The sequence below is a fragment of the Dasypus novemcinctus genome, chromosome 7 (assembly GCF_030445035.2).
Source record: "Dasypus novemcinctus isolate mDasNov1 chromosome 7, mDasNov1.1.hap2, whole genome shotgun sequence".
Classification (NCBI taxonomy): domain Eukaryota; kingdom Metazoa; phylum Chordata; class Mammalia; order Cingulata; family Dasypodidae; genus Dasypus; species Dasypus novemcinctus.
Genome location: NC_080679.1, coordinates 73,543,708 through 73,568,493, shown reverse-complemented (window position 1 = coordinate 73,568,493; position 24,786 = coordinate 73,543,708). Strand labels below are relative to the sequence as shown.

Sequence of the window (24,786 nt, the reverse complement as noted above, 5' to 3'; positions counted from 1 at the left end):
TTCCTTACACACACACTTTCTCCAGGTAGGATGGATTTGGTTTCTACCTACAAAATGACAACCACTTTCCTGTGCAGCCGGTCAGGAATTTGGCAGGGGTCACTTTGCCTGGAGGTGTAGGAGAGCCCATCCACCGCCTCAGCAGTCCTGGATTGACGCTGCAGATCCCAGGGGGCACTGAAACCAGGTTCCTGGGCCCTCAACACTGCTCCCATATGTGGGGGTGGCACTGGAGTCAGGAAGCCTTGGTTCAAGTGTAGGACCATCACGAGCCAGCTATTTTGACCTCAGAAAAGTTACCTAACCTTTCTTGGCCCCTGTTTTGAACTCTAAAAATGGAGAAGATTGAACTTTCTAAGGTACCCTCAATGTCTAAAAATCTAGGGTTTTATTTTTTACCTCCTTCCTTAAGTTTTATGTAATGACAACAGCATCTGAAAGTCTCTTTCCCAAACTTTCCCCAAGGCCAGATGTTCCTGGCACTTAAGCAGAGGGAAAAAATAGTTTCTGAATAACCTAACATTTTTGTTTTTTAGAGCAAATTGTCCTCTGGCCTTTTCAATTCCCTTTCCCCTTCTGCTACTTCTTAAAAGAAGTTTTTAAAAAGTAAACTACTCACCCTTCCTGATTTATCAGAATCATCTAATAACTACTTTATTCTTTTCCAAAGTATTTCTTTGTATATTAAACATTTTTAATCTGTCTACCTCTCTGATCAGCCCTGATCTGCCCCTGCTTTGCAGGGAGGGTTATTTAACGCTGTAGGGAAGAGGAATGAAAAGCTCCGAGGCAGGGCCAGGGGAGGAAGCGTGCTATCTGTGTGGGTAAATTCTAGCCTGAGCTTTTCAGAAAGTGATGGATATGCAAAGGCAGGAGAGAAGCAGGGAGAGGAGCAGAAAGAGGAGGAAACGCAGAGGGAAGGAGGGCAGAGGCACATATCATTTGCTCTGAAGGAGGTTTTATGCAAAGTTCTGACAGCAGTTCATTAAGAATGTTCATTTAGTTAAATGACTTCTAGAATGGGGACTTTCTTAAGAAGTCACACTGCAGTGAGGAGGAGGAGTTGGAGTATCAGTCCCCTTGCTCTAGTCACTCTCTCTGTGATTCAGCATCGCAGGCTGGTGAGGTATGGGGCAGCCCCCTCTATTGGTCTGAAACCTGGTTTTCTGGAGTCAGGATCATTCCACAGGTTTCTAAAGTCTGAAAGTAAGATCAAATCTTTCTACGATTGGCTTGGAAATTTAAAAAGTCCCAAATCACCATTCAATAAATCAGGAATTTACAGAAAGAATAGAAATCCCTAGCAAACCTTCCACATGAACCTACAGGTATGATACGTGCATAGCCTACTAATCTGAAATTAGCAGCAGACTCTAAATAACTGGTGGTTCCAAGATATCATCTGATAATGAATGTTTAAAACCTAAAGAGTTTTCCCTTACTAAAAAATATGTGCACACACACACAAAAGACACTTTGTTCTTAAGTCACACTACTGTTACAAACCAATACAATGTGAACTCAAAAGATGACATTATTAAAATCCAAGAACAAACCCAAGTAGAAAGGAAGTCTAATTCATACCAAAAAATATTAAAACAGACACCATGAAGTATCTAGATGGTGAGACAGTCTCACAGCAGTAACCTCTAATTAGTACTGAGAAATTACTTAAGCGGTACATGAACACTCCCTGGTGGAATTGGCATAGGAGCTAGGAACAGGTGCCTCTTAAATTCAGTTTGTTGTGCCATGATGGAGTCCCACCTTAAGGGCTCTTTTCTAGGAAAAGCTCTCTTTGTGCTTTTGTAAAAGACAGATAAATAAATATTTGCAGCTCTTGTAATTTACTGACGGGTTTTTGTTTTGCTTTTGTTTGTTAGTTTTTAAACCAGGACCAACTTTCTAACTGAGGAAGAAATGGTGGGAAACTGAAACAGCTAAGTGAAAAATCAATCAGTCCTATAGGTGATTCCTTCCCTGGAAATGTCACAGAGCATGTGTTAGCACCGATGATACTTTGTTTAGAAGACAGTACCTCCAGGCACAGAATCACCCAAGCACTGCTTTAGGCTGCCCATCACAACTTCCCTACCATTTCCTTTTCATTTTTTTTATTTTTAGGAGGTACCAGGGATGGAGCCTGGGACTCCCCATGTGCGAAGCAGGCACTCAACCACTGAGCTACACCCGTTCCCCGCTACTATTTCCTTCTAAAAAATCTGTTAACACCTACCCTGGCCATTCTTCCAGAACACCCTACTGGTCTTGCTCACTTGCTCACCTTCCTGGGACAACAGCTGGAATCTCCCCTGGGTTATTACTACCCAGAAGTAAAGCATGAACATATTCTGTGAGGCATTCATGAAGCAAAATGATAACGATTCTAGAATCTATGGCATCTTCAAGCCTGTCGGTTTGATAATTGTCAGAAGGTAGGTTTATTCCAGCATAGAGTCTGATTTTAGTCAGTAAACTCAAGAAGAATGGCTTTTTCCAGAAGCTGTTTTCATTATGTAGCCAAAAAAGTATAAATTGTGGAAGGAATAAAAAGCACTCACCAAAGTTCCCTCTTCTCTTCCCTGTTTAATCATCCCCTTTTTGCCCTTTCTCAGTGTTCCCAGAATGAACTGCTTATGAACTGAAAATGACTAAGATTTTTATGTAGTATTTCAGAGTCAAGATAAAAATCATATTGTTGAAACTTGTGCTCTTTCCCCATGGTGTGGACCACAGAAGACAACTGGCTCATGGCAGATGATCTGGACATTAGAGCCTGCATATACAATATTTCAAATATCTATGGTTCCCAGTGTTTCCCAGCGTGATGATGATGACAATAATAAGACCCTAGCATGCCCAGAAACTTTCTCTCTGAGAAGTTCAGAAAGGTGGACCTCCTGACTTGTTGATGCCAATTCAAAAAATGACTGACTTGATGGTAAAGTTTACACTCAACAAAGTTTTATTTTCTCTTTTCTTTTTCCCTACTGTCATGAATATTTGTATTTAACACTATCTTGTCCCTCTAAAACCCAGGCCACCCAAACATCTGTGGATGTTAATACTAAAGTGGTAGTATCCTGTATCTGGGATTCTGGGGAGAAGCCTGCCTATATATCAGACCTGGCGGAGAAGAGAGATTCGCAAAGCTGGCTCCATTATTCTCCTTATTTAGAGAATTCAGTCCCTCCCCATAAAATTCACCATTTTTCCTCCAGATTTCGTCTCTTGCCACTGCTGACCTTCAAACTGAATTCAGTGTTTCTATGACAGGAATTCCAGCCTAAAAATTACATGCAAGTTTAATATTCCAGGTACACTCCACCATGCAATGAGAGCCACAGCCTTCTGCCAGTTTCTGTCCTCCTTTTTCAGAACCACTTCCAGACCTGGAAATCAGAGGAGCTGCACAATGATGGCATTTCATAAACCTTTTCTTACATCTCAGACACAATGGAACACAGCAAAGGTAGAAAGCTGGAAAAGGGGGTAAGAAATGGCTGGGGGGGGAGCAGGGGCCCCCAGAAAAAAATGGAAACAGTTTTTGGAAGGATACATTTATAAAAAAAACACTTTGGGTCCATCTGGAAAATACTTTTCTAAAATAAAAACCCTTTTTCTACTACCAATACCTAATTAAAGGAAGAACAACAACAAATAATCCCTGAATTGCCAAGCTTTAAAAAAAAAAAAAAAAAAAAAACACCTGAAAGAAAAGCTCCTTAGTCCTGCTAAGTTGCAAGCCTCTTCCCCATGCACAGGGTAGGCGCCATGTACGTGAGACACCATACTGCAGTTCCTATTGAGCGTCTCCTCCAGCATCTGTGCAAAGGGCTCCAGCTACCAAATAAAGTCCACTCCTCCTGCACCCTCAGGCTCCCAATAAAACATGGGCTGCCACTGTCAAAGCCAGTGCAGGGTTTCTTAAATGACTTGGGCTGAAATTAGGTTAGAATCCTCCCTTATTCTGTCTGTTTCCTCTCCATTTTCTTGCACAATATGGTAGTAAAAAATGAAAGAAAAAAAAATGTGGCAATCCGAGGACAAAGTCAACAAAGAATTTTCTTTCATCACCGTTGTAATTATTCTGCCTTACTTGATTATAAACAACACATGAGCCTGCTGACCCCTTACCCCTTTGTTATTTTGTTTTTCTGTACACATTTTAGAGCACTGTAAATGAATGAAGTGATTAAACAAGAAGCTCACAATCCTTGTCTCTTTTTTTTCATTTTCCTTCCTGCCTTTATTAACACGTTAATATGGCCAAAGAAGAAATCTAGTACATTTCAAAACGGTCCAGGAAAAGCTCAGCAACCACTCTGGATGATCCATTCTAATGCTTAACAAAGATCCAAGAATGTAATAACTTCCTTCTCCTAACTTAGATATTTTCCTTTGCCAGACAGCCTTGTATTGATTTGAAGTTCTTATTTAAACTGCCCCTCACTGGCTATATGATGAATAATCTTGAGCCCTTAGGTGTTTCTGGGATTTTATTTTGCAACACTTAAAAAACCTCTGTGGCTCTTCTCTGGACTCTTCAACTCTTGCTTTCAATAGGAAGCACAAGGTTGAGAACATAAAGCTCTAGTAACAGTCAGACCTCAGGGCTCCTTCAGGTCCGGCTTAGCAATAACCCCAGGCTGTGCCTCTTAGTACTTCCTCATCTCACATTCAGGCCCGCCCCACCCCTCCTCTACTCTCATTTTATGTTAGCAAGAGAAGGAAGGGACAAAAAGAAAAGAAAAGGAAAAGAGAAAGGAAAGGAGGAGGGGAAAAAAAGAAACTCAGGAACATATAAAGACATGAGAAATCATTTGAACATAATATACAAGCTAAAATATTCATTTACCAGATGAAAAGTACATACAAATAACAAATCTGCAGCAAATGTTTTTACACACAGTACCTTCTATGTTTTCTAACAATCTTAGAACACCAGGCAATATGCTTTTAAACACAAGATGATTTGTCTTCCTTCAGATTTATGCTAATAGGTAAACCTGAGAAGAGACTTAGCTGAATTCCATTAAATAAGTTATTTATGAACATCTGAAGTTCGGTTGTTTTAAACGACTCAGAAATCCTCTACAAGGAAGCAAAAGCTTCTGAGAATTTCATTTTCACAGTAATGGCTCAGTGCTCGTTCCTCTAATGATTCGTGGTTACCAGCTATGTACTGGCTTTTCCCGTTCAAAGCCAGAGCAATTTCTTCACATTGGAGAAACAGTTAAAGACGGGTTAAGGAAAGAGGGTCAGTCTGGTATTTTAGAGCGGCTATGAAAGGTTTTTCAGGGGGAAAGAAGCACTGACCTGTGTTGTTTTAATCCGCTGGAAACGACCAACTTCTCAAGTTCCCCTGCTATCTTCTAGCCAGTTTCCTGTAAGCGTTGCATGTGACATTATACTTCCTCACTGCACCTTCTTCAGCTCGCCTCTCTACCCGGTCACAGGCATGTGATAAGACAGTCCGTTTGCTTCACGCTGTGGTAACCCTGCATCTAAAGAAATGGGCTTACTGGCTGCGGGGGTCACCCAGGGAGTTATATAGGTGTCTCTTCTCCACAGTTAGAGCAGAGATAAGCCTGGGAGGGAGCCAGGGGAGAGCATTGTCTGGACCCCTGGCACTGCTGACCCCACAGAGAGAGGGGAGAAGGGGGAGAAAGAGATATGTGGGCCTCCCGGGGATGGGGTTCGGCAAATGAAAAGGGGCAGCCACTCACAGTGGAGCCTGGGGCTTGGGCATGCTTGTGTCCCCGGGCCACCTGCGGTACTGCAGGTGCAGAAAGAGTGTCGACAGCACTGCTCCTAGGATGTCCCCAGCAGCAGTGGGCACCGATGTGACTCCTCGCTGGAGGGTGCCACCACCGAACGAGCTCACGTTTCTGGGTTCTGCAGCAGCAACAGCCATTCACACCGCATTTCCTGGCACAGGCTCATGTTCACATCCATAGTCCCAATGGACAATGTGCCCTAATTTTTGGTTCAGAAAACAAAGCCACTGTATTTGCAGCCTCCCAGGGTTAAATAATGGGTGGACCTTTCCCTGCCACCAGGCTTTTAGTTTCCCCTGAGAGGGTGGGCCCCAGCTTCCTGGAGGTGGTGGCGGGTTCCTGTGCTGGTTCTGAAGTACCATCATCATTGCGGGGATTTTTGTTTTTCTGTTCTTTTTTAAAAAAGCGGTTTTATTGAGATATAGTCTCATACACTATACAATCCATCCAAAGTGTACAATGAATGGCTCAGTATAATTACAGAGTAGTGCATTCATCACCACAATCAATTTTACATTACTCCCAAAAGAAAAACCCCATACCCCTTAGCAGTCACCTCTCAACCCCTTTATTCTTCCCCAGCCCTACATAGCCAGTGATCTAATTCTGTCTCTACAGATTTATTTATATTTACATTTTATACATATAGAATCATACCATATGTAGTACTTTGGTTCTGGTTTCTTTTACTTAGCATAAGGTTTGTTTGTTTTTAATTATTGCAACTTTTTTTAAATTAGAGAACTTGTAGGTTCACATAAAAGTCATGTAAAAAAAACAACATTCCCATAGAGCACTTCCTTACTTTCTGGCACTATACAAGCACGAGGGATTGTGCCCTGGATGTGCCCCTTGTGCCACCAAGAGGTGGGAAGACTGGACAAGAGCTGGGACAAGGACACAGTTGAGAAGCCCAAGGCTGCTATGTCTGGCTGTCTTGTTCCTGGAATCAGTGCCTTCTTTCCTTTTAACAATTCCCCTAGCTCTCAGGATGGTCCAAACATACTGGAATTTGTAGATGTAGGAAGTGGTGTGTGGGAGTAAAATGATATACTAGACCAAGGGGAGTATTCTGCCGTTTGTACAATCTGACTCAGTACAGAAACCCCAAAGTTGTTTCTACTCGGCTCCCTTGGCATAAATATGTATTTCTTTTTTAAAAATTGCTTTTAAAGAGATTTTTGGGTTTTGTTTTTTTTTTTACAAAGGCAACTGTAGACAAGCTCACTGTTCCAAAGCTTGATACTATTACCCCAGAATTCCCCAATGAATTTTCCATGTGAGAACACAGAGTAAGAAGATGAGTTCTCAGAGTAAGAACTCTGGACAAGAGTAAAATTCCAAAGTCTCACCACATGATTACGTTTCTGGCTTTGAACACACATGTATAACTGTTTTACCATTTTGACGGATGATGACTAGTTTTGTGACTGAACAGTTAGACTAGCCGATTTAGTCAAGATGGCTGTCCAAGCTATTGGCATCTCCTTAACTTTAAACTGGAATAATGTAAAGCCTTGCCATCTTGCAATCAAAAATTGCAAAAAATTTTGGAAAAACAAAACACTACACGTAGATGATAAATAACAACATCATTCGAATGTATTTAGAAGTGTCACATTTAAGCTAAGCTGCCAGTTCTATTTTTCAACTAAGCAGTTACATGTTTTGTTTAAGCCATTACTACTCGTGCAATTTTTTAAAGTTTTAACAACAACAAAAAAGTGCCTGGGAAAGTGGCTGTGGCTCAATCAGTTGGGCTCCCCTCTACCATATGCCTTGTGAAGGCAAGCTGACCTGTGCACGGCGGAGAGCTGACGGCCTGTGTGCAATGGAGAACTGGCACAGTGAGATGACACAACAAAGGGAGACCAGCAGATACAGAAAATACACGCAGCAAATGGGCACAGAGAACAGACAGCAAAGAAAGGAACAAGCCGCAAGGGTAGAAAATGAATGAATGAATGAATAAATCTATCTTTAAAAAGGGAGGGGGGGTTAAAAAAAAAAGTACGCCTTAAAATTTTCCTTTAAAATCTCCAACCTTGCCTACTGTCCATGATTTTTTTTTTGTTTAGACCTTTAAAAAAATTTTAGTGGACTTTCATTTTTAGAACAGTTTCAGATTTACAGAAAAACTGAGAAGAAAACAAGAGTTCCCATACCCCTCAATCTTCCATCATTAACATTTTTAATTAACATGATACATTGTTTACAATTAAAGAACCAATATCGATACTTCCTTATTAACTAAAACCCATATTTTATTAGTACCTTCAAGTTTTCCCCAATGCCCCTTTTCTGTTCCAGGATCCTATTCAAGACACGGCATTACATTTAGCTGTCACGCCACCTTAGGCTCCTCTTGGCTGTGGCAGTTTCTTAGACTTTTCTTGTTTGTGATGACCTTGCCAGTTTTAAGGAATACTGCCAAGGTATTTTATAGAATGTCTCACTACTGGAATTTTTTTTTTTTTTTTAAGATTTATTTATTTATTTATTTAATTCCCCTCCCCCGGTTGTCTGTTTTCTGTGTCTTTTTGCTGCGTCTTGTTTCTTTGTCCGCTTCTGTTGTCGTCAGCGGCACGGGAAGTGTGGGCGGCGCCATTCCTCGGCAGGCTGCTCCCTCCTTCGCGCCGGGCGGCTCTCCTTATGGGTGCACTCCTTGCGCGTGGGGCTCCCCTATGCGGGGGACACCCCTGTGTGGCAGGGCACTCCTTGCGCGCATCAGCACTGCGCATGGGCCAGCTCCACACGGGTCAAGGAGGTCCGGGGCTTGAACCGCGGACCTCCCATGTGGTAGACGGACGCCCTAACCACTGGGCCAAAGTCCGTTTCCCACTACTGGAATTTGTCTGACATTTTTCTGATGCTTAGATTGGGGTTATGAGTTATTTGAAGGAAGACCACAGAGGAAAGTACCATTTTTATCATATCACGTCAGGGTACAAACTATCAACCCTGTCAGTGTCGGCCTTTATCACCTGGCTGAGGGAGTGGTTGACCAGGTTTTTTCACTATGAAGTTGTTATTTTTCCTCTTTCCATATTGTACACTCTGGAAGGAAGTCAGTCACTACGCACAGCTCACACCTAAGGTGTGGGGAGTTAAGTTCCACCAGCTCTACATGAATTATTTGGAATTCTTCCACATGGGATATTCGTCTCTTCTTCCCCATTTATTAATTTATTCAATCATTTATTTATATCAGTATGGACTTAAGGATATTTTATACTTTGGGTTATAAAGGTAGCTCAAATTACTCCAGATTTGGCCATTGGGAGCTCTTTCAGTTGGTTCCTGTGCCCCTTTAATTTACTGTTACTGAAGCGTTTTTGTTTTGTTTTGTTTTAATTTTTAAAATTTTTTAGCACTTCCTTACTTTCTGTCACTACAAGATGCTCCAGGCTCATTTTATATATTATCAAACCCAGCTATCCACAAATTTTCTGTTTCGCAAAGGCAACAAATGGAAATAAATCTATGGGGATTTATATTTATATTTACCTTCAATTTTCATTAGTTCTGCCCATGTCAATAGTGCAAATCTCTTTTTAAAAACCTGCTCTCATAAAATTAGTGCTAACCTTTACTGGCAGCAAAACATCAGTTGAGTGGAAAAGTATTTATTAATTCCAAGATGCATGTTTGTGTGGGTGGTGCTTTCTTCCTTCATATTTTATCATTTCTGGAATCAAATTATACATTTAATATCATGTTTCTTTTTTTTCCTCCTTCCTCACAGGCATTAATTTGAAGGTATACTTACAATTAATGGAATTTCCTCCTGGAATGGAGGAAATAGATCAGTTAATTCTTGTTTGGACCAACAGATATCATTCAACTACTTTCACTGATTTTTCCACCCACTGAACAAATACTTTGATTAAACTGGTTTGATGTATAGCATCTACAGACATTAAGAAACCTCAAGACTTTTACCTACTCTCAGACACATTCTAACTTTACCTCAAACCACAAATTATTATCAAGTTCTAAATATAGATAAAAAAAGAGGGGGGATTTAAATTCTTTTCTGGGTTTACTACCTGACTTTTTTCATGTTCACTGCGTCACCTTTTCAGGATCTCATGACTCCATTCCTACGTCTGAGGAGACTACAGGTGAAGCTGAAGGACTGTGAGAGCGATGTTTTGGTCCTGCTGAGAAGAAATGTAAGTGCTTTCTAGTCAGTAGGAGACCGCGAAGGACTCCTCGCATCTGCCTTTCCGACGACTGCAGAACGGCGTCGTGGCCATTCCTTCCTCTGTGACCAGGCTCTTCTCTTCAGTGAACCAATGTTGCTTTGGGAGCATCGTGCTGTACAGATTTGTTTCTTTTAATGGATGGAGACTAATTTAACCACTCACCATTGGCATATATCACAAACAGTACAGGTCACAAATGAATTGCCCAGTCTTTTCATCTAGGTGGGCAGAATTGGCAACTCTGAGTCTCCTTTTTATCCCACTCCTGGGTGAAATTTTACTAAGAGACTTTTGGAGTCTTTTGTAGGCCCCCAGAAAATTATGTTCTTAAATTAATCCATTACTGTGCATGGAAGACTGTTGTATGTGGGGCCTTTTGGTTAGATTCAGTTAAGGGACATTTTGATTAGATCGTGGGATCAAGGGTAGGTCTGAATCCTTTTACTGAAGTCATTTATAAATGCAGAAGACACACAGGGAAAGACAGTCAATATACTGCTCCGCCATGTGAGAGAAGACTCCAGGATCACCCACAGCTTCAGAAAGACCGAAAGCCGGAAAGGCTGAGAGAGGTCGGAGCATGGAATCAGCAGAGCAGCCCAAAGCGAGGAGACAGGAGAGACCAGCCATGTGCCTGACCGCCCACAGCTGGGGAGAAAGCAGCTCAGAGGGGAAGGCAGGGACCTGGGCAGGGACCAGCCTCCATTTTGCCTGGCCACGTGACAAGACGCAGGATGGCCAGCAGCCTGCCTTGGTAAGACAGCATCTCCAATGATGCCTTCACTTGGACATTTATTTTTTTAAGATTTTATTTATTTATTTATCTCCCCTTCCCTCCCCGCCCCACCCCAGTTGTCTGTTCTCTGTGTCTATTTGCTGGGTCTTCTTTGTCCGCTTCTGTTGTTGTCAGTGGCACAGGAATCCGTATTTCTTTTTGTTGCGTCATCTTGTTGTGTCAGCTCTCCGTGTGTGCGACACCATTCCTGGGCAGGCTGCACTTTCTTTCGCGATGGGTGGCTCTCCTTAGGGGGCATACTCCTTGCGCGTGGGGCTCCCCTATGTGGGGGACACCCCTGCGTGACAGGGCACTCCTTGTGCGCATCAGCACTGCGCATGGGCCAGCTCCACACGGGTCAAGGAGGCCCGGGTTTGAACCGCAGACCTCCCATTTGGTACATGGACGCCCTAACCACTGGGCCAAGTCCGCCACCCACTTGGACATTTTCACAGCATTGGTCCTGTAAGATTTTTCCCTAATAAATTTCCATTATAAAAGCCAACCCTTTTCTGGTATTTTGTTCCCAATAGCTTTAACAAATTGAAACATACCCTGATCATCTCATTACCACCCAGAAGGGACCGGATGGGATGCTTCATTTACCTTTTATTTTTAAGATTTATTTTATTTATTCCCCTCACCCCCATTCCCCACCATTGTCTGCTCTCTGTGTCCATTCGCTGTGTGTTCTTCTGTGTTTGTTTGTATTCTCATTAGGTGGCTCTGGGAATGGATCCTGGGATCTTCCAGAGTGGGAGAGAGGCAATTACTTTCTTGAGCCACCTCAACTCCCTGTTCAGCTACGTCTTCTTATTTTCTCCCCTCTGTGTCTTGTTGTGCCATCTTGCTGCGCCAGCTCTCAGTGTCAGCCGGCACTCTTGCGCAAGGCGGCTTTCCTGCGCTGGGTGGCATGCCCACACACAGGGGCACTCCTGCACGGGGCAGCATTCCAGCATGGCCGGCACTCTGCGTGGGCCAGTTCGCCATGTGGGCCAGCTTGCCCTCACCAGGAGTCCTGGCCATCGAACCCTGGGCTTTCTATATGGTAGATGGAAGCCCAATTGGTTGAGCCACATCCATTTCCCCACTTACTTTTTAAAACAGTCATTTACCAACCCTTTATTTTGTGCCAGGCACTGAACTAATTGTTTTACATACTTACTTTCATTTAATGCACATTCAGTCTGCTGAGATAGGCTCTGTGATCCCAACTTCACAAATAAGGGAAGGCTTAGGGAGGTTAACTACCTTGTCCAGGGCCCTTCATACACGTGAAGCTGGGATGCAGGTCCAGTCTCTCTGGAGCCTCAGAAGCTAACAACTACTCTTCACTATAGATGTACTATTTATAGTCCATAAGCAGGTACTTTACTACATGTAGTCCTGTTCTTTATTTTCTACACATGCTTTTCACCTCAACCAAATCTAGACTACACTGAGAGCAAGAACAGTGAATTTAAGTTCTTTTATGCCATTAATTAAGCCAGTTTTTCCAGCCTCACTGTGACAGCTTTCCCTTGAACCCTGTACTCTTACCTAATTCTTTTTCCCAAATTCATTAGTTCTGCTTTACTTTTCTTTTCCTCCTACTATGCTTTTACTTTTTCTGTTATTAGCTTCTGGAGTTACAAGTTTAGTTCATTTACTTTCAGTTCCTTTCAATAAAAATCTTAATTTTGTATCTAAGTATATTTTTAGTCCTATTTCAAACTTTTAAAATCTTAAGATGTTGTTGCGTTGTATTCTTATGGTTAATTTTTAAGTAGTCTACAGTTTCAGTTCTGATTTCCATTTTGACCTAATAATTATTTAGAAAGATCCTATTTTAATTTTCAAATGCTTACCTTAGGTGGAGGTGGGGGCAGGAACCACCCTGTTAATGTTCAGTTGCAATGCTACTATGTTGTTAAATGTGGCCAATATTTGGCTACATTTTGGTTAACTAAGTTTTCTTCATGGCTTAGTATTTAATCAATTTTTGTAAATGTTCCATAATCTTTTAAAAATTACATGTTCGGTCAATCTTGATAATGATGTTTCTCAAATATCTGTTCCTTTTTATTTTTGCCTACTTGATCAAGTTTAGAAAGTACTCTGTTACAGTATCCCACTTTGGGAGACTTGATTTGTACTTCAGTTTAAACTTTTACTTTCCTTTTTATTTATTTGTATTATTTTATTTGTATATTTTTAAATAGTTTTTGTTTTATCTAATTCAGTACTAAGATGTTCAGTGCATAAAGGTTATTGTTAAATCTCCTTGTTGGATTTGTATCTCAAATTCCTCTAGACTTTAATACTTTTTTAAACATTAATCCTACACTCTAAAATATTAAAATTATTGGGAAGCGGACTTGGCCCAATGGATAGGGTGTCCGCCTACCACATGGGAGGTCTGTGGTTCAAACCCAGGGCCTCCTTGACCCGTGTGGAGCTGGCCCATGAGCAGTGCTTATGCGCTCAAGGAGTGCCCTGCCACGCAGGGGTGTCCCCCACGTAGGGGAGCCCCATGCGCAAGGAGTGCGCCCTGTAGGGAGAGCTGCCCAGCGTGAAAGAAAGTGCAGCCTGCCCAAGAATGGTGCCACACACACGGAGAGCTGACACAACAAGATGACGCAACAAAAAGAAGAAACACAGATTATCGGTGCTGCTGATAAAGATAGAAGCAGTCACAGAAGAACACACAGTGAATGGATACAGAGAGCAGATAACTGGGGGGGGGGGGAGAAATTTTTAAAAATCAAAAAAAAAAATTAAAATTATCATATCTATTTTTGTTTTTGTTAGCATTCACCAGCCTATCCCTTTGTTTTCATCCTTTCTGTGTAATTCTGCTATACATATGACTCCTGAAGACATCAGGTAGCTAGCTAAATATTTTTTTAAACTGATCTGGGACTTGCTGATTTTATTAGAGGAACTTAAACTAGTCACACTATTGTTATCTGTGTAATCTTATTCCTGCCATTGTATTATATGTATTTTGCTATGTTTTCTTCTTTTGTTTTTCCCTCTTTTTGACTTTTGATGATTGGCCAGGCATTTTATTATTGTAGGACCTTTTACTTCTGGATGGGTGTGTGTTTTAATATCTAATGGTTTAGAAATCCTATCTTTACAGAATTGCGCAGTAGGACCCTGATAATTGGTCAGGTCAGTCTGCTGCTTTGGGAAATGTAATAGTAGGTTCCTATTAATAATAATGATTATTAAATTGGGAGATTGATATTGAACAGACATCAGAAACTCTTCTAAAGGGGTATGCCGCTGCCAGATCTTCATTTACTTCCTCCCTTCTTATTTGGAGGACAGGCCATAGAACTCATGAATCATGCAGGTAAGTGTAAGGTACAGGGACAGCCAGGAACCAGTTGGTTAGGACAGAGTCAAGAACATCCTGGGGAATGCTTCTGCAAATTTTGAACTCTCAGAAATGCAGACACTTTGGGGAGCTATAAAAGTAACTGCAGAAAGGAAGTTGTCAGGGTGGGTTTCCTGTCACCTCATTTCATTCAGAATTAAGTACTCAATATTACTATCACGATTATGTAAATATAGCCTCTAAAGAGTTGAAGAATTCAGTTGAGAGAATGTTGCTAGACCTGCTGAGAGACTAGAATTTTGAGTTTCCTAATGTCTGATTGAGAAGGCACAGTAATGAACAAGAACCCAACCTTCTCTTTTTTTCCCCCTAAAAATGAGGTGGTTTACACTTCTTTAATGCTTTGGTATCAGTGGAGGGGTGATGGGAAAATTATGGGCATAAAATACTGAAGCAGGTACTGTTTATTTGCATTTGTGTATGTGTTTAAATAAAGGTTAACATTAAAATTCCATATCTGATTTTTCACAGAAAATCCTTGGGGGTTGAGGCAGGATAGGGATAAAGTATAGTAACTGTGTGAAGGCCTACCAGTAATTCTCAGTTTACTGGATTGAGATCCTATTTTGGACTGCAAAGGAGAAGAGGTAAAATACTTTAAGAGATTGCTTCTGATATAAAATAACTTGTTTTTTAAAATTAATTATACCAAAAGCACAAGCAACCAAAGAAAAAATAAATTGGACTTCATCAAAATTAAAAACTTTTGTGCATCAAAGGACATCAAGAGAGTGAAAAGGCAACATACAGAAATGGAGAAAATATTTGGAAATCATATATCTGACAAGCATCTAATATCCAGAATATATCAGAACTCCTATAACTCAACAACAAAAAGGGAAACAATCCAATTAAAAATGGGCAAAGGACTTAAATAGATATTTCTCCAAAGAAGACTTGCAAATGGCCAATAAGCATATGAAAAGATGTTCAACATCATTAATCATTAGGGATATGCAAATAAAAACCATAATGAGATACCACTTCACAGCCAATAGGAAGGCTATTATTTTTTAAAATTTAAAAAAGAAACAGAAAATAACAAAGTGTTGGTGGAAAGTGGACTTGGCCCAGTGGTTAAGGCATCTGTCTACCACATGGGAGGTCCGTGGTTCAAGTCCTGGGCCTCCTTGACCCGGGTGCAGCTGGCCCATGTGCAGTGCTGATGCGCACAAGGAGTGCCCTGCCACACAGGGGTGTCCCCCGCATAGGGGAGCCCCACGCGCAAGGAGTGCACCCCTTAAGGAGAGCCACCCGGCACGAAAGAAAGTGCAGCCTGCCCAGGAATGGTGCTGCACACATGGAGAGCTGACACAACAAAGATGACACAACAAAAAGAAACACAGATTCTTATGCCACTGACAACAACAGAAGTGGACAAAGAAGAACATGTAGCAGATAGACACAGAGAACAGACAACTGGGGTTGGGAGGGGGGAAGGGGAGAGAAATAAAAAATAAATAAATAAACCTTTAAAAAAAAAAACAAGTGTTGGTGAGGAAGCAAAGAAATAGGAACCTGTGTACATTGTTGATGGGAACGTAAAATGGTGCAGCCACTGTAGAAAATAGTTTGACGATTCCTCAGAAAGTTAAACATAGAATTGCCATATGACTCAGCAATCCCACTTCTAGGTATATACCCACAGTAATTGAAAACAGGGACTTAAATAGATATTTGCAGACCAATGTACATAGTAGCATAGTAGCATTCACAATAGCCATAAGTGTCCATCAACAGACGACGGAATAAAGAAAAGGTGGTATATGTCTACAGTGAAATATTATTCAGAAGTAAAAAGGAATGAAGTTCTGATATATGATACAATACAGATGAACCTTGAAGACATCATATTAAGTGAAATAAGCTGGACACAAAAGAACAAGTATTGATCTCAGGTACATGAAATAGGAAGAATATTTAGAATATGCAAATTCAGAGTCAGAAATTAGGGGCCAAGGTGTGACTGGGGAATGGGGAGTTAATGCTTAATTGATATAGAGTCCCTGTTTGGGATGATGGAAAAGTTGGTAATGGATGGTGTTGAAGGTAGCACAAACTGTGACTATAATTAACATTGAATTGTATACTTGAAAATGGTTAAAATAAAAAAAAATATGTAATATATATGTTACCACAGTAAAAAATATTTTAAAAATTAGCTTAGCCTCATAAACATGCTATGAATTATATATTATTATTAATCATTCTCACATTATAAATGGGGACACTGAAGTTCTAGGAGTTTAACACATTTCTTCTAACAAGTAAAACAGTGAGAGACCTGGAATTTGAACCCAAAGCTTGAGTAGAAGCCCACTGTCATTCCAGTACACACCCAAACTGCCCACTTATTGCTCCATCTCTAAGAAAGACCTAAACCCATGCACACACATGCATGTTGTACAGGGAGAAACTGCACTGAGGCACGCCCTTGGCTGTCAGCGTTCACAATCTAGGTCAAACAGTTCAATCAGATCCCAGGGCAACTGTTTCTATACTGATTCTGGGGGACTTCTCGAGATTATGTCATGCCAGAGACTTCCCTCATTAGTAAGCATGCAAAAAGACACCATGTGGCATATTTCTGAACTCTTGGAACAGTTAAAAGGAAACTGAAAGGTCAGGAAGGTTCTCTTGCTGATGCACTGCACACTAGCATATTGTTTATTCTATTGTAATGTCATCTAAACCCGAATTATTGAGTCCTCTGACAAGCAGTCCTCAAAACCGGAGCCCTGCCTGCCAGGGTCCTCCTTCTCTGGCATACTATAGAGCCTGATGCCAGCAAAGTTGTGCTTTCCAGTATCATGCGGTAGTATTCCAAATAACCGGGCCTTTCACTTCATCTTTGTTGCTAATCAAAACTTTGAAAGGGAATGGCAAATCCCCTTGTTCATAAAAAGACTAGCTAAGGAAATGTAGGACACCAAGGATGAGTTCTAAGAAACTTCACAACTACAGAACCTCAGAGGTATCAGACAATACCAAGAACCAAAATACCCTCACACATTTCCTGCATCTTTCCTTTTGGGTTGAATAGTTAAGAGGATGAAATAATACAAGGCAATGTAAACAATCAAAAGGATGCCAAGGGTATTGGGAGAGATCATGAATGGGTAAGTATCTCTCGTTACATAAATTTGTGACTGACTCAGAATTTGTGTGTTTTCCTCACACACGTGTAATACAAGACCAAGAAAATATTAATTGCTTATGTGCACAATCTTCCTCCTCAGGTGCATCCACCTCTTTTGCATTTCAGGGAAGAATGGGGCAGAATTGGTATGCAATTTCATGTCACTCCTAAAAGCAAGGATTCTGGAATCAAACGTTTGAGTTCAAATCCTAGATCCATCACTTACTATTTGGAGTGAATTACTTTAGGCTGCTGGACTCCAGTTTTCTCATCTTTAATAAGGGGATAAGGTTGTGAGCATTAAATGTGACCTATGCATTCAAAGAGCTCAGCCAGTGCAGTGTATCAATGGTGGTACTGTCATTCTCTTAACAGGGGGTGAATTTCATTCTCAAGAAATTCTATATTAGAATTTCTCACAAGAAAAGCAATCACAGCCAGGCAAAGAACTTCATTTCCAAGGGTGTGCTGCATGCAGGAAATAAAGGATATTCAGGAATCAGGGTAAATGGAACTGCAGGTTCTCTAGTTACCCTAGAGAAGCACAATCCAGACAGGAAGGAGGAGGAGAAATCCATATGGGTATTTTAAGTATTAAGAAAGGAGGTAGTACAGCATTTATGTTTCTAATTTTGTAAGAGTTGGATATATCTGTATCTGATCAAAAATGAGGAACCAAAGAAGATACCAGTATACAAATAGCCAATAAGCACAGAAGGTGCTCAAGATCATTAGTCATTAAGGAACGCAAACCAAAACTACAATAAGCTAACACTTCACACCCACTACAATGGGCATTATTTTAAAAATGGAAAATAATAAGTGCTGACAAGAATGTGGAGAAATTGGAACTTTTGTATGTTGTTGGTAGGAATGTAAAATGGTGCAGCTGCTGTGGAAAAGTCTGACAGTTCCTCAGAAAGTTAAACTACACTCTATCATCATAAATACCATCATGACATTTAACATCATAAATACCAAATGACCATAATTCTACTTCTCAGGATGCACCCCAAAGAATTGAAAGCAACAGTCAAAAGGTGGAAACAACTTTAACGTTCATCAACAGATGAATGGATAAACAAAATATCATATATCCATATACATACAATGGAATGTCATTCAGCCATAAAAGGGAATGAAGTTTTGATACATGCTACAACATGTATGAACCCTGAAGTCATGTTGAGTACAATAAGAGTCACAAGAAGACAAGAATTATGATTCCACTTATATAAACTATCTAGGATATGGAAATTCGTACAGAAAGGGGATTACAGGTTACCTGGAGGTGGCCAGGTAGGGGTGGAGATATTGGGAATTATTGCTTATTAAGGGTACAGAGTTTTTATTTTGGGTGATGAAAGGTTTTGTTAATGGATGGTGGTGATGGTATCACAACATTGTAAATGTAATTAATACATGTAAATTGTACACTTGAAAGTGGTAAACATGGGAAATTTGGAGTTATGTATATGTAAACACAGTATTTTTTAATGAGGAAAATGGTATAACAATAATTTTTTAAAAAGAGGAAACTTCACAGCCAGTGAGGAACTATGTAGATAAGAGAGACAAAGAAGTTTATCAGCTGTCATGCATATAGGTATAGCTGGCTGTAATGAATTTTGGAGAGGCTGTTTATGTAGGATAAAGTGTAAATAAAACCCTTGAGCAATGACTTTTTAGAAAAACCTAGGTTGGGAAATGGACTTGGCCCAGTGGTTAGGGCGTCCGTCTACCATATGGGAGGTCCGCAGTTCAAACCCCGGGCCTCCTTGACCCGTGTGGAGCTGGCCATGCGCAGTGCTGATGCGCGCAAGGAGTGCCGTGCCACGCAAGGGTGTCCCCCGCGTGGGGGAGCCCCACGCGCAAGGAGTGCGCCCGTGAGGAAAGCCGCCCAGCGTGAAAAGAAAGAGCAGCCTGCCCAGGAATGGCGCCGCCCACACTTCCCATGCCGCTGACGACAACAGAAGCGGACAAAGAAACAAGACGCAGCAAATAGACACCAAGAACAGACAACCAGGGGAGGGGAGGGGAATTAAATAAATAAATAAATCTTTAAAAAAAAAAAAAGAAAAAGAAAAACCTAGGTTAAAGAGATATTATTCTTCTGGGTTTCTTGTATTGGAATGGATGGAATGTGTTTTCTCTGAATGAGACTCTAAGCAGAATCTGGTTCATGTGGGGTCTTAGGATTTATTTAGGCCACAGTTGGAGTATGGGTTCTATCCAGCTGGGTAACATCAAACCCAACCACATATGTTTACTGCATTCTTTCTGGATTATGATTTGGAATTTGAAGTGCCCACAGATAGGCTGAATTATATGATTCTGTAAATTAGGTAATCTTTCAAGTGAGCAGAAATCTCTCTCAAGATTGTATTTAATTTAATTAGTGACTTAGTCACAATGAGTGAGAAACACTACATTTTGTATATGAACTTGCTATTTTCTTTGCCTTCAAAGCAACTTCCGGAAATAAAGCTGATTCTCCAGTAATGTGCCTAAGATAGAACAAGGGTGTTATTTACTAAATTATTGTAGCATACCTCTTGTGGCAATTTGAAATTCTTTTACGAATCCCCAAAAGAGAAAGATTATGTGTTTGAACTAATCCATTCCTGTGGGTGTGCGACCCTTTTGATTTAAGTACGTTAGTGAGACTCAGGTTGAGTTTCTGCCCTCTTGCTGGGTCTGATATAAATGGAGACACACAGGAAAATGAAGCCACCATAGCCGATCTGGCAATGTGAGAGAAGGACTCCAGTTTTGTCCACAGTTGAGATGCAAGGAGAGAAACCCCTGCGAGGCTCAAAGAGCTGAGGCCCTGAAGAGATGAGCCATATGCTTGATAGCGTGCAGCTGAACTCAGGAAGAAAGTAGAGCAGCCAAGGCTGATGGACAAGCCCTATGCCTGGTTGCCCAGCTGAGCTCCGGGAGAGGGTAAATTCTGGAGGGGAAGGCAGAGACCTTAGCAGTGATTGGTGGCCATCTTGCTTTGCCACGTGGCCAGACAACAGGATCAGCAGGAGCTACTTTGGTGAGAAAGCACCTCTGATGGTACCTTGATTTGGACATTTCATGGCCTAAGAACTGTAAGCATTTTCCCCCAAAGAAATCCCCTTTATAAAAGCTAACCCATTTTTGGTACTTTACATTGGTCGTCCTTTGCCAAACTAAAACAGCTCTCAAAGATACAGTACTGAAAGAGTTAACATGAAGTCCACTACTTACCCTCTAATTAACTTCCAAGGACAAATTTATAGACAAAAATGCCCCAACAGTGCTTTGTCTATAATCAGCGTAACTAATAACATAAGTATGCTTATTGAAATATGACTCATGAACACTTTGCATAAACTGCATTTTAACCTTAGGCATAGTGTGGATCATTAACATGAGAGACAGAATAGGGGTTAACAGAATATTACAATGAGTTGATTATGTTTTTTATTTTTAACAAACTCTACTTTCCTTATTATTGGAAAATTACCACCATGAATTGTAATATTCATTAAAGCATGCTGAGATTTTTAGTACCTAGATTTTATAGGTGTGAAACTCTCCCAAGCAATTCAGCATAAACAGGGGGAGATAATTTGTGACCAAGTACAGTGTGCTACTAAATGTACAGCTAAACATATAAATTCAGCTTTAAAAAATTCATTTAGCTTGATTAAAGAAAAGAATTTAAGGTTACAAAAACAAATTTCATTAGAGTCTTGTACTATTCAAATTCTAAAAACAAAAAACACCCAGGAACCACCAACCAAAGAGTGGACTAATATACCTTGGAATTACATTTCTCATAATATACACACTTAATTTACACAAATCCAGCTATTCACGCTTGAGAGAAAAAGAGAGAACATGATTTAAATGGAGATGGCCATGTCACCCACCACTCTGCAGTGTGTGTTCCCACAGGGAATCCTGAGATGAGGGGCATGAATCTGTGGTCTCCCCCTCATGGCTCTGCTGTGGCTACCACTATGCCATGACAGGGCCCATAAATCACAGCCAGCCCCCTTTATCCGGCAGTCAACAAAGAAATAGTGATCAAGACTAATTCTGAAGGTGGCGGACTTGGCCCAGTGGTTAGGGCATCCCTCTACCACATGGGAGGTCCGAGGTTCAAACCCCAGGCCTCCTTGACCCGTGGAGCTGGCCCATACTCAGTGCTGATGATAGCAAGGAGTGCTGTGCCATGCAGGGGTGTCCCCCGCGTAGGGGAGCCCCATGCGCAAGAAGTGCGCCCCGTAAGGAGAGCCGCCCAGCGCGAAAGGAAGTGCAGCCTGCCCAGGAATGGTGCCACACACACGGAGATGCAGCAAGGTGACGCAACAAAAAGAAACACAGATTCCCGCGCCGCTGACGACAACAGAAGCGGACAAAGACGACGCAGCAAACAGACACAGAGAACAGACAACCGGGGTGGGGGGTGGGGGGAGGAAGGGGAGAGAAATAAATAAATAAATAAATCTTTTTTTTTTTTTTTTTTAAAAGACTAATTCTGAATAGATGAAATGTCCACCTTACTGTGGACTGTAAACCTTAAATTCACAGCAGATTCTGGAGCAGATGAGCCTTCATCTTACAACATCAGGATCCCTCCTGTCTGTACAATGGAAGCTCAGAACTCAGAAACTTGAAGAACTAAGTTACAAACGACCTCCCCACTGGGCTGCCTGCGCCTCCCTGTGTTGGTTCTCCTTTTGCCAAGCTGATGAAGAAAAGATTCGTATTTGGAGTTTCCTTGCACCTACAGCAATAAGGGCCTTAGGAAGAAGTGTGCTATCCCCTGCAAGGCCCATCTTGGCTTTGGCTTCCAGGGTCAGCCTCCTCCTTCCAGACCCTCCCCAGTAGAGCCGTGTCCTCTCACATCACCATTGCACCGAAAAGGTCTACTTACTACATTTACTCCCTTACATATCTGACTCCTCCCAGCAGGGAGAAAGGGCTTGACACTCAGCAGGGTTTAGCGAAGGATGAACTGTTACTATCCCCTGATGACAGAGACAGAGGAATCCCGCATTCTCAAAATCTGCAGTCCAGGTCACCAGTTTTATAAGTGGTCCATTCCATGTTTGCACAAAATATAAGTGCTTCAGGATGGGGGGGAAAAAGCTGATTTAGATATTATATTACCTTATTCATTTATAGATCTTAATGCAGAAACAGGGGCATAAAACTCCCTTTGTCCCTCCTTCTACATTCTCCTCTATATTGAGGTATTTTCTGGACCTTCTACTTTCACTGACTCTTAATGCTACCCTGACTGAGCTTAAAAAGGACGAACTCTACCCTTTCAGTCTTCTTTTTAGCATTAAACAGTATACTTCCTCATTGTGCTTTCAACCTAGAGATAGGTATCCAAACAAGACAAAGTCTGTGATGAATAGAAAGTATCAGTCTGTGAGCACTTGTGCCAGGAACCTCTTCCTGTACAACGTTTTGCCTAAGGCAGCCCTCGACAGGACGAGTGGAGAAACAGCCTTGCAGGTACCTTCCAGGAGAACCACACGTGATCACCACACAGCTCCAAGGAGACCAACACCATGGCAGACTCACGTCCATACACACAGCCTGACCTGGAGCACAATTTCTGACCCACAGGGAACTGACTTTCTACAGTGCTTGCTGGCAGAAGAGCCAGTGAACACAAAAAATATGATTTCTCCACATAATTCCTCAGAAGAGATTTGCCCCATGAGCTGCCATACTCTGTCTTTCAAATGTTGGACTCAATTATCTTTTCATAAACAAGACCATTAAACAGATTCCAAATGGAAGTACAAAGACCTTCACAGTCCAGCCACTTCTAAAGCGCTCACCAGCTGAGGCCCTAATAGCTCAGTTACTTTGCAAATGTTCTCAATAGCACAAACTATTAGCATTATCCATTAACCTAAAATAATTACTACAATAAATATTTATGGGCATAAACAGTATTATCTTCTTTTTATAAACCTAAAGTGCTTTTTTATGTATTGTCTAATTCATCCTCATCACTGAGGACAATTGCTGTTTCAACTTCAGAGGTGATGACACTAGGTCACTGCTAAATGAAAGACAACAATAACACACTTATGCAAGCAAGATATAAAACTGTGGAAGAGCTTGATATATTGCCTTTCACACTGGGTCCCAGTTGAATAAATACCTGTTCGATGATGGGGTAACTTTCCCAAGTTTATCTTGTATGGAAAAAAAACTACCTGTAATATAGAACATTTTGATGAGCCCAAATAGTTTTTACAATCAAGATTTTAGAAAAACATGATATGTTACATGGTAAATACCCAAGATATAAAACTAGGCAACTCTGCCAGGTGAGTGCTCCAGTTATCTATTGCTGTATAACATATTACCGCAAAACTCAGAGCCTTAAAGCACAGACTCTGTGGGTCAAGAACCTGGAAAGGGCACAGGAGATTCAGCTCTTTTCTGTTCCATGACGTGCTTATAAATGGTCTTAGCTGGGAACAATTGATAGGTTGGGGGCTAGAGCATCTGGGATCGGAGGAACCACTTCCAAGATAGCTTCTTCATTTCTACGACTGGCCCAAAGCTGGGATGGCAAAGAGACACACTCAACTGAGACTGTTTACCAGAGCACCCACATGTGGCCTCTCCAGCATGGAGTTATCAGTGTAGTCCTACTTCTTACATGGTTGCTCAGGGCTTCAAAAGCAAGTGTCCCTGGAGGCCCCATTTTAATCAAATGGCAAGTAAGAAAAAGTAAGGGCTCTGTCCACAGACAGAAGCTTTGAACCACCACCAAGAATTGGCAGAAAAAATCTTTCTTAAAGTTCCAGAAAACAGTTATAGGATAGCAATAACAGGGCAAGTGCCATGTGAAGAAAAGGGCTACTTAAAAGCAGTAGGCGCTCTTGATGCCCTGACTGGCCCCTCCCTCACCCTCACGGGCTCCATGCAGAGCATGCTGGAGCTCCCAATAAGAACCCTGGCTCTGGTTCAGGGGGAAGCAGAGGAACCCACATGCATATACTGGGAACATGTATCTTGGGCCAATTTGTCTGATGGTAGCCTGAGGGAATCACTATGCCCAAACTTGCACAGTATAGAAAGCAGCTCATGGAACTCTCCGACAGAATGCTGCGGGAGAGCAGCCAATTTTCTGCCTGGGGCAAGGGATGCTGACTATAGGATGTCCAGTACAGTGCCCAGGACAGTGAGGAAACTGTTTCCTAAGGAAGAAGGGACATTTGCACCCATGTACATGGGGGAATACCGAAGGCCACACACATGCATGCCCACGAAAGACGCAAGTGCACAAAGGATCGGGAAGGTCCCTATGTTTTGGCCTGGAGCTATTCTCTGAACTTACTGCATGGATAAGTGCTACAGGAGAGCACCTGCACAGGTCAATCGACAGAGACTGGGAAAAGTGTTATGTTTCTCTCACCTCCTCCCTCCCCCCTCCCCCCACTTTTTTGTTAGCTTCTGTCATTCAGGGAAAGTTCTGTCATAAC

General features: G+C 41.5%; 1 protein-coding gene across 4 annotated transcripts in view; it reads right to left on the bottom strand.

Annotated features, from left to right (window-relative positions):
- WIPF1 (WAS/WASL interacting protein family member 1) overlaps window positions 1–24,786 on the bottom strand; it is a 129,036-nt gene that overhangs the window by 73,680 nt on the left and 30,570 nt on the right. For 2 of the 4 annotated variants that reach the window (XM_004476805.4, XM_012518959.4), the window contains exon 2: window positions 5,320–5,507. The exons of the other annotated variants lie outside the window; for them this stretch is intronic. The gene's annotated coding sequence lies outside the window, so the exon portion shown is untranslated. The remainder of the gene's footprint in view (window positions 1–5,319; window positions 5,508–24,786) is intronic. 4 annotated transcript variants of the gene reach the window in all.